Source organism: Oreochromis niloticus, unplaced genomic scaffold, assembly GCF_001858045.2.
Source record: "Oreochromis niloticus isolate F11D_XX unplaced genomic scaffold, O_niloticus_UMD_NMBU tig00008133_pilon, whole genome shotgun sequence".
NCBI lineage: Eukaryota > Metazoa > Chordata > Actinopteri > Cichliformes > Cichlidae > Oreochromis > Oreochromis niloticus.
In genome coordinates this window covers 36190-44597 of record NW_020328992.1, presented here as the reverse complement: position 1 = coordinate 44597, position 8408 = coordinate 36190, and the positions used below count along the sequence as shown (strand labels likewise).

Sequence of the window (8408 nt, the reverse complement as noted above, 5' to 3'; positions counted from 1 at the left end):
ATCAGTAATCTGCAATGACTCATCTGCCTGCTGTTCTTTATTTCACTGCCACTAGCCCACCTTGTCAAACTCAATACTGACATTTTACTCTTGTCCAATCTCGTCTTCTTACCCACCCTCTTTAAGCCAATCAGCTTCCATTTCACTCTGCTCCACCACAAACACCCACACATGCAGGGTCTCTGGGTGCAGGTGTGTCACTGAGGTGCAGGGGAGGCACTCCTCCTCTGTCCCCTTCTGGCCGCCTGTGCGCAATTTTATTCTGCAGCCTAGACATTCTCATTACTCACACTCTCATAACACATACATATAGGGTCTTGGCGGTGGGCATGTTATATGGCGCCCAGAGATGGTCTGTGTATTCAACCTCACCTCTGGCGCCAGTGCCCACTTCTCAATTTTAAATGCATGTAGACATTGAGGGCTCTCGGAGAGGCCGTGCTTGACCTGTTGCTCTCTGGCAGGAAGCACTGTGCCCTTCCATGTTTTAAATGCACTTTAGAACAGCACGCAGCAACACTACAATGAGCGGGCGGAGGAGGTTTGGGGTCTTCACACGCCCCGTTCTCTGTTAGCCATCGGGGTGGAGCGGCTGGGAGGAGGAGTTGGGTGTCTGATTGGGGTCTGGGATGCAGGGCCCCTGCTACTGCAGGGCTGGGAGCGGTCTGCTTGTCTCCACCCGGGGGAAAGGGTAACATCTTCTGGGACAAGGTGTGGTTTGCCCTCTGGGGGTGGTGGTGGCTGGACCTGGGGTATAGAGTATGTTGGGGAGTGTGATTGTGTGTACAGTGTCTTTTTGTGTCTGTCTCCACGTTGGGTCAGTGCTGAGTATTTGTATATGTGTGCATGAGGGTGGGAATGCACGTTTGTGTCTGTGTGCGCCTGTTTGTCTGTCTATGTCAGGTTGGATCTTAGACTCCACCTCTCTGGGAACATCTCAGGCCCCCAAAGTATGGAGGCTATCTCCCTCACACACCCCTGCCGGTGGCTGATGCCCTCAGACTTCAGTGCGTTGGTGGTTCTTGGTGTCTGGGGCTGGCGCTCGGGTATTTACCGGCTCACTCCCGGTGGCTGCTTGGCAGGGCATGTGCCCGTGGCTCGGTCGGGCCTCTTCCGGGCGGTGGAAGGATAAGGATAATGAGGAAATGAGAACACACAAGGAAAACAGCTGATAACAAGACACACACAGGGGAACTACACTGAACATGAAAAACAAGACTTTCACATAAAACAGGAAACAGAGGAACATAATGTGGGAGTGGAGGACAGGCAGACGAGAGGAGGGAGGGAGGAACACTAGGGAGAGTGAAAGCTGACATGATGGGCTGGGGAACATGACGGAATAAAATACAAGGAGAGAAACAAGACAAGAACTTACAAAACTACATAAAGACAGATACACAGAGGGAGACACAGGGGGCAACGACACAAAGGGGAAATCTAACAAACAATTCTAAACAGAACAACCAGGTATCATAGAATAACTCCAGACGAACACAGTGGACCTGAAACATAAATAATAATACAAAATGACAAGAGACACAAGTGGTCACATGACCCAGGACCATGACAGAATTCTGCTTTGGTGGCAGTTTCTCATTTGCAGCTTCATTAAAACAGTAAAAATGTTCATAACTCTGTTAGATTATTGATTGTTAATGTGGAATTACATTTGTTAGTTTTAAATGTGCATTTTGATTTATTACCACTAAACTCATTTCATTACCAACACTTAACAGATCTATACTATTTCAATATTCTTTTCTAATAGGATGATCATAGTTTTGTACTTTAATGAAGTTTAGAACTCTAATCACAGCAAAACAATTGAAAATATACTTTACTAACAGTGCATCTCCTGTTAGTAACTTATACAGTAATAACACTGAAGTTGTTGCTTATGAGACAACTATTTGGATAAAAACCATACAATGAAAAGCATTTTGAACGACAAATATTCAATATGATTTAAAATCACATAATTAAGTTAGTGATAGATATATTTATTGTGGGGTTTTTGTATGTTGTTAAGAAAGGACACAGAAGATGTGTCTTGTGGTAGAAAAAGAAACTTCAGAGGAAGATCAAATCTAATTTGTGTAGCTCTACTTGTTGGATTCATTCTCATCAGAACCTTCAGATGTGTTTTTGTAGTTACACTCACTGCTAGAAGGGAGATAAAAGTAATAAATGTAATCTACTTCTACTCTCCTAATAAATGTAGCAGATAATGCCAGAGAGAGAGAGTGACACAATAAGGCTCAGTGAAGCGTATCACACTAGCACACATCATTCATTGCAACAGCTGTCACAACTAAACAATTTTCTTCTGAATAGGTTGGCTGAGTTTCTGGTGACCTCTTCAGGTTGTACTCTGTAAAAATAATTATAATCTCATTTTATAAGAAATCTGCTCTGTGAATTACACATGAAACATGGTTTTTGAAGGAGGATTTAAAACACACGTTATTCCTCCTGTTCAGTGGGGAAACATATTTACTAAACAGTGTATTTAAATATAACTTTGTGATATTCATACTTTTTAATTTTTAATTTTTTCATACTGCTTTTTACAACATTAATTCGTTTATTTTACCTTATCTTATATAACCAAATACTATATAGATTACATGTTTCTCTGTGATCTTTATTGCGATCTGGAATTGTTTCCTGATAAATTGAAATATGTGCATTTTACAGGTCATGTATAGATACACTGGTATATGTATCATTACAAATCGGAAAACATGCTGTAGTTCTGGTCTCACTGAAACTTTTCTTTCAGCTATACATGGCTCTGACAGGTCACCATGCTAAAATGATAAATATGATTCACTTCACTGCAAAGTGAAATACCCAACAGCACACATGCAGAGTTATTAAAGTTAGCAAAGCCTACACACCTACAGCTATAAAATGCTTCTTGTGCTAAAATGAAAACAGAAAAGCTGTTAATGTAACAATAACTGAAATATGAAACAGACCATCATTTTAGTTTCATGCTTTCTGTTTATACCATAAAGTTAAAATACTTTGACATTAAAGAACAGGATCTAGGAAGAGATGTGTGACGGTGTATGTGGTTAGTTACCACAGTAAAATTGTAAATCTATTTTTGTAACATAATTTTAAACATTTTGACTCAACTCAACTTTTTCCTTCATCTGATTGCTCCACTTTTCAGACAACTAAAGAAGACATTAAAAAGATGCTGAGAAAGAACGCCATCCTTCCGAATTAAAATATTCTCAAACCTACAGAAGACCTGAGAAACAAATCTGTGATCAGATTTTCTTGGTCACTCAGAATCCAGGTGCAGTGGACCGAGGGTGGCTGGTTAGAACTGACAGCCTTTAGGGAAACACCCAGGGACAGCCTGCATCGACTAATGAACGGAATTCAGCCCAGCATCTTCACGAGCTCTGATGGAAGTTCAATAACACCTCGAGAGTCACACTCCCGAGGAGCTCAGGCTATCTAATCAGTAGCCTAAAGCCCAACATGTTAGCTACTATAATATCTTTGTATTGTTTTGTTCGGACCGATGTTCACAGGCTTGCTCCTGTTTGTTGTTGTGAAAAATAATTTAAGCATCGAAACGAAACCGATTCCTGAGACTGAAAGAAAGAAAGTTCAACCTTTGCAAAGGGATCAACAGGGTTGTACAGCATTGACAAAAAGGCTAATATAGCAGCTCCTGTAGGTTCGTCGCGTGGATGCAGTCTTGTCTAATCAGTGGTTGGGAGTGAAATTCTCACCATCATGTAGGCACCAGTTGGTAATGAAGTGTGTCATGGCCTTGAGCAAGCTTACAGTTAGATGTATGAAGACTGAAAACAACTACAACTTGTACAAGAAGTTACAAACACATATCAATAGTACACAGAGTCAGAGGAGGTGAAACACACATTTTCCATCACATTTGTCATTCCCCTTCATCAAGACCAGGTATTAAGGAGCGGCTGTGGCAGCAGTTCTCTTCCTGATCATTGTCTCCTCTACAGCATTAACTCATGCACGCATCCCTGTGCTGATTATCACTTTGTGAGTCTGACACAGAAAGCTAATAAGTTATTTGTCCTGACTTAATGCCCCTTAAAACTCACCTATTTCAGACTTACAGTTTAATACAATATAGCAAATCTCCAACTGGACAGTGTTAATAAACTGCTGATCATGTGTGTTTGTAGGTCCTCAGTCATCCAGGTCATGGTTGTCTAAGAAGCCTGGAAAGTGACTTCACTTCTTTAAGGTTCTGGATGATGTTTAACTTCTGACCCAAGAAGCTTCTTCAATGATGCGCTTGATGTTCCACCTCTGCACAGTTGTGTTGATGACAATGCAGTGCAGATCTCTCAAACATACAACAGAGGGCGCTATGTACATTCACTGAAGTGTAGAAAAATACAAGTGGAGGAGGAAACAAACAGCAGCATCAAGAGAGAAAACTGAAGTGTTCAAAGCGAGTTACTTTAGTCTCTTATTGTAATAATAAACAACATCTAAACATCACGTTGATGCTTCATGTTTGAGTTTGGTGTCCTTTTACTGCTCAGTTGGAAAATATTGATGCAATTTAAAAGAAGAGGAGAAGAGGAATTTCTCTGTACTACTTCAAAAGGAATGTGAAAGCACTGCCTCATATGGAAAATTAATCATGATGAAATCCTGAAACAAATAGTGTTTATGAGCTTTGTGAATATAAAGAGTTTAGTTTTCACTTTGGTCTTAGAAGTATAAAAATGCAGGACTGAAGACAAGATGGAAATGATGTGTTATGGGATATAAAATACATATGTCACTGTGTACTATAATTTTATTTTGTTTATTTTTTGTTTTTGTAGGTTTTTTGTTTTGGGGTATTTTTTTTGAAAGCACTGCTTTTAGTTTGAAAATTGGATTCAATGTTTAGAGTTCGGACAAAACAATGGACGGTTTCAAGAAATGTATTTTATCAACAAAACTTATTTTGATGGTTAGTGTATTTATTTAATGCTCTCAGTGCAGTGATTAAAAAAAAGTTCATCTGACACCAATGAGCCAACAGCCTCCATGTAAACGTTTCCACCCTCAACAATCAGGTCAGATTTATAAAGTTTATCATGTTCAGGCCCTGCAGCTGATTGGTGGCATGTCTGATCAGAAAGCCTTTCTGCATCTTCACAGTGTGAGTCTGAGAGTTTCTGAACAACAGGATGAGCTGCTACACACCTGACACCACATTCAAACACACACAAGCTGCAAATCTAACACAATATTTTAGACCAAAGAAAAAAGGTCACAATTTGCAGTTAACATGAAGATATTGTAGAGCAGAAACAACACAGCACACAAGTTTCATGTAGAGATGATTGTTTATTCTGAATGTTATTTTCATTCAGTTATTTTCCATTACTTTTTGGATTAATTTTCTGGTTTATCCATTTCATGTAAGGACAGACTTTTACAGTAACAACTGGTCCAGTACAGACACGTTTACCAGTGCTCTTGATTACACCATAAATCATGTTGTTGTAAATCACTCCACCACCAGAATCACCCTGAGAGAGAAAAACATAGTTTGTGTTTAAGTTTGTTCCAAAATATCTAAAACATACACACATGATATACAGTAACGTTAGCAGTCAACTTACCTCATGTACATCTACATTAGGTTCTTCCAGACACAGCCTGTTGTTATACGGCACATCTGAATCACATCGAGAGTTTCTGGTAAGCTTACAGTCAACAACATGCATGTTTGCACACTGGAGATGAGGTGGTTGGCCAGGGACTAGAGAAAAAAAAAAAAGAACAAAAGTCATTCATAACCTTTCAAAAACTAAAATCTTGAGGAGAATGATGTTTTGTCTTTTTTCTGGATGTTTCCAAATGATTTTTAAACAAGGAATCTGCCATACAGTATATCTACTATAGAATTAAAAAAACAACAACTTTGTTTATATTAAAGTATTCAAATAAAACGTAAATGTAACTGTAAAACAGACACAGAAACCAAAATAAAGTCTAGCATAAACTGTGAAATAATTCATCAAAACATTTTCTTACGTGTGTGGCCGGCCGCATTTACCATATACCCACCAAGTCCTGCAACCTGAACGACGTCTCTAGAAACAGACCAATAAATAATAATCAATTAATTTCAGGTCCATCCATGTGTTTTAAAGACCAAATAAGTTAATAAATCTCAAAATTTCGACTTTATTCTCAAAATGATCTATACTATATTTTTTCCTGGTCACCAAGTCGCTTCCACACAACTTTACTAAGAATCTTATAAACATGTTTGATTCACAAAGAAAATTCTGACACTTTCTGCTGCATTAACAACACACTGTCATTTACCTGCTACTGCCTCATGGCTTGGCTCCATTTGTATGGGCTCAAATTGTGGTCATAAATACTTTGCACTTGTAAATCAAATGTGTAGTTGTGAACTGAGTTTTGTAACCTTATAAACCAAAATATCTGAAAATGTTATGTTTGTGCATCTATAGATGAGAATTTTTGTGTGTGTAAAAAAGATTTACAAAAGATACAATTTTTTTGTTAAGGTCTGGTTATAACACAAGAATGAACAAATTGAGAGCTGTTTTTTTACAGTCTTGGGATTTGGTCATCTTGATAAGCAAACAGTTCTCAAGCAATGCAGAATCCTCTCAGCCACAGACTGTCAGCATTAGTCAGACAGAGCAAATTAGTATGATCGCAAAAATGGGTTGACGTCAGCAGAAACCCAGCAAACATCTACTCAAAATGGAAAAATACACTCAAAATAAAAGTTGAAGAGATGTTGCAGATCTTGCTATGATGTTGCTTTGAGTTATGTCTTTATGTCTAATGTGTTAAGTTGTGTTAAGCATATTATTTTGTTAATGAATTTTCTTTATGTAAAAACTGTAGATTTCTCACCATCCTCTCTCCTGGCAGTGAGCTGCAGTCAAAACCCAGCGTGGATGGATCAGTGAGCCGCCACAGTAACTCTGTTTTCCATCCTTTTCTAAAATAACTTTCACATGATAGTGACGCTCATTTTGACAGTCTTGACCACCATAGATTCTCTTGCGCAAATCCACCACAGTGCTTACTGTGACACCTGAAATACAGTACAGTACAATATATTTTTTTTTAACTTTACTTAAGTACAATTTTGAGGTACTTTACCTAAGTAGTTCTTTTTTTCTGACTACTTTTTACTTTTACTCCCTACATTAAGTATATATATATATATATCTGTACCTTCTACTCCCTACATTTTCAGAACAGGGTGGTTACTTTTGCTTTGATGCATTTGAGGGAATTTATTAATTCATCACCTCCAAACATCAAACCGATTTGGGCCAGAGAGGCAGTCCATGTTGTTTGTTTATTAATCGCCAGGGAATGTCAGATAAAAATAAATGATGTTTGCCAAAGTCAGGGGTAAAAACTGTGACAATATTTTTTTGTTTTGTTTTTGAAACAACACCGGAATGACTGCAGGTGTCCCTATGTTGTGGTTGCTGTCCTTCGGCATCTAGCTAGCCCTACTGAAGAGGAGCGATGAGCATAAAGGGAATGACTTTTTCAAGTGTCAGGTAATTTCAAATGCAACGTCTCTACAATTCACCAATCATCAACAAACACGCAAACTATTTGTGTGCAGTTTGTCGCACAGTGTGTTGCTAGCTAAAGGTCCAGCTGCTGTGTTTCACAGGGACAGCAAAGAAAGAGAGCTAACTTCACTCACAGCTGGAGAAAGATAAGGAAGGCCAGGTTAGATTTAAAGGTAAGGACTGCTCAGTGGTGTCTGATAAACTGGAAATGTAACTCTTTTTTTTTTTTTTTGTCTGTCCCATTTGGTTCTTTAGCCGTCAGAATTGTTGTCTGAAGACCAACAAGGATACCAAATGGATTTATTCTGCCAAATGGATCATCATGGCATTGCCGTATTGGTCCATTTGATCAAACTTTGTTGTTATTATTTATTTTATTTTCAGTTGTTACAGATGGGACAGACATGACTGGGGGATAGGAAAGGGAGAAAGAAAGAGAGGAAGGAAAAGAAAAACAGAAGGGAAAAGGGACAGTGAGAAAGGGCACTTTCAAAGACAAAGAGAAAGAAAAAAAAAATCTCCTGGATCACCTGTTGAGAGAAAAAGAAGAGAAGACAAGCAAAAAAAAAAAAACCAAACAAAAACAAAGCAACATACTAAACACAACACCATCACGTTAATCTAGCTAAGTGTGAACATCAGTAAATACTAAATATTGAAAGTTGTTGTGCAGCATGCAGGACAGACAGCGCACAATGTGCTTTGAAGTAGCAGCTAAGAAAGGTGTAGTTTATGTCTACAAACAGTGAACACCCGTGTGCACACCTGTGTGGATCAACGCGCTTGTATACAAAAGGTTTCCCCATGTAACGG

General features: G+C 38.7%; 1 long non-coding RNA gene across 1 annotated transcript; it reads right to left on the bottom strand.

Moving 5' to 3' along the window:
• Positions 1 to 5335: 5335 nt before the first annotated feature.
• Positions 5336 to 6431, bottom strand: LOC112845619 (uncharacterized). Its single transcript, XR_003218478.1, has 2 exons — positions 5634 to 6431; positions 5336 to 5540 (listed from the first exon to the last, which is right to left on the bottom strand). It is a non-coding gene; the product is annotated as an uncharacterized LOC112845619 (long non-coding RNA).
• Between the last annotated feature and the right edge of the window lie 1977 nt (positions 6432 to 8408).